We start from the raw sequence: 2,668 nt of genomic DNA, 5'->3' as shown, positions 1-2,668 counted from the left end.
ATTTGGTACATTTCTAGACATAAAATGTGGTCTTGAGAAAATTCTTGAAGATCAAGTTTTCACCTTTCGAGGCTAGAGTTGAGTTTGGAACTAGGTTTAACTTAACCTACCAATGTGAGTTTAAGTTGCTTTATGAAAACTTTGTATACGTTAAAAAACGTGTATTTTGGTGTCTTAAAGATATTTACTTGATATTTATAAATGTTTTGATTATTTGATAAAATTTGCATCTTTGGTATTTTTGGTTTATAGATCTTGTGAAATGCTCATATTTAAGACTTTTGGACATTGTGATAAATAAACCACAAATATGTGGAGATTTAATAATTTATTTCCCTTTTTGGAATCTATTTGATGATTAAGACACTTTTAGTATATTCAATTTTATAAACCATTTGGCAGATACACATAATTGTGTATAAAGTAATTTAGATATCACTACAACAAAATCGGATTTATAGGACACTCTCAAATTTTTAAGCGTCCTAATAGACTTCTTTATAGGGCCAAAAAAATAAAGTGTACAATCTAAAGGTGTTGTAATAAGTTCATACGACGTTTTTTGACGTCGTAATAAGTTTTTTAGAACACTTTCAATATAAAGTGTCCTATTAGCAACTTTATGTGACACTATTTGAAATATTATCCTATAAAAACAAGTAAAAAATATTCTAAAAAACTTGTTAAGACGCTCAAAAGCGTTATATAAACTTATTACAACGCCTTTAGATATGACGTTTTATATTTTGGTCCTATAAATTAGTACTATAAAGCGGTCTATTGGAACACTTAGAAATCGGAGGCGTCCTATAAACTCAATTTTGTTATAGTGTATATAAATAGTATTATTTCACTTGGAAGATGAAATGATAGGTTTTTAGAGGTAATCATATTTTTGGAGCATGTATTTGCATAACCGTTGGTTAAATGTGTTTTATTGTTTGTGATGATTTTTATAGAATGGTCAATTGTGTTGTTGAGCTTTTGGCTTGGTTTTGACTCAAATGAGTCTTGGGAGACAATAATCCAGTTTATTTTACTTTATTCCGAGTCTTTAGGATTACATGCATTTATGACATATTTATTTGAAATGTTGCATGCTTTGAGTGGGTTGTCATTCATTTCGGGTCATGTAAATTTAGACTGTAATGCAATGTCTTCATAGGCATAGGAGTGACTTTGTTGGTTTGAAAATGGGATCATTATCCCTTTTTACAGCTTGGCATACAAGCAAGAGACCTGGAGTAGTTGAACTTGACGCCTATACGAGCCATAGACCTGGAGTGGTTGAGCTTGGTTGTGTCGGTATTGTGCGAGGAACCCGTACAGGTTGTCTATAGGGGCATATATATATATTATGAAATTAAAAATAAATTAATAGTCAGTTTTCCTTTTAATTACCATTTATAGGCCTATTTATTTTGTTGAATAAATAAAGACTTAAACCTTAACCTGGAGCCATGCATGGTCCCAAATCTACGTCCTAATCATTAATATTCAATCATGTCCTAAAACTTTCATGTCATGTACATAAGATTTTTGAAGTTATTCATTTTTTTATTGTATTTACATTTTTTATTGTTTAAAAATGTGTAATACATGATTTATCAAATGGGGATATGATTTTAAATGTGTTGGATTGGGTTCATCAAATTTCAATTGAAATACGATACTTTAAGTATCTTTTAAAAAAAATTGGTTGTCGACGTGACCAGGATGGCTTATATCAGTCTTTTTCGAGTTTGCTGGTGGTTAAGTAGGTTTATCGGCATTTTACACCCTAGTTACATAAGTTTTGTGAAGACAACAACGTAATTTGAGGTAAAAACTGATTAAAAGTGTTGCCTTATTTTTTTCCACATATACCGAAGTTTTTTGCATTTTTTGAATCGGATGTGTGTTTTATATGAAATAAATATTTAAAAAATCCGAAAAAGAATAATGTTTTGGGTAAAATTGTAATTGTCCAAACTTATAAAATATTCATGTTTTGCAATTATAGAATCTCTTATGAAATTAATATAATTTTTATTTTAATAAAAAGTTAATTAATCAGTAACCTACCGTCAAGGACACTAATATAAATATAATAAATTGTATTCATTATTTTATGTTTATATTTGTCACTTCTTTAAACCATTGGATTATTTCGATTTTTATTATATTGTGGATTAAAAGTAAAATTCAATTATCGGGCATCACCAAACGCTTATCGACAATAATTATTACTTTTACTTTACTGTTTTTGATAATATTTTCAGTCATTAAAATGAGTTGTTTGTAAGTATGTTTTCTTATTCGTTAAAAGTTTTCTCACTTGTCGAATATAATACCTGATCTTTGTTATGCTTCTCAATGGGTAAAATTCTCGATTTTTGTCATGCTCATTTAATTAGTTAAGTGACATTATGCTTACCGGTAAGAGTTTGGTACATGTCCTTTTATAAAACATGAAATTATGTTTATTAAATCAATAAACTCATTTTTGTTACACAAACACACACACACACACAATATTATAAAGCAATCGAAAAAAAAATTAAAAACTATTTTTTATGCATAAAGTATTGTGATTAATGCATATTAGAAGAGTACTCGCGCAATGCAACGAGACACATCTCGATTTTAATATTCTATTTTATTATTTGTCTTTATCAATGTTATAATA

The sequence above is a fragment of the Cynara cardunculus genome (genome assembly GCF_001531365.2).
Source record: "Cynara cardunculus var. scolymus isolate 2C chromosome LG 11, CcrdV1, whole genome shotgun sequence".
In the NCBI taxonomy this organism is placed as follows: domain Eukaryota; kingdom Viridiplantae; phylum Streptophyta; class Magnoliopsida; order Asterales; family Asteraceae; genus Cynara; species Cynara cardunculus.
The sequence above is the reverse complement of the archived record's forward strand: the minus strand, read 5'-3'. Positions refer to the sequence as shown.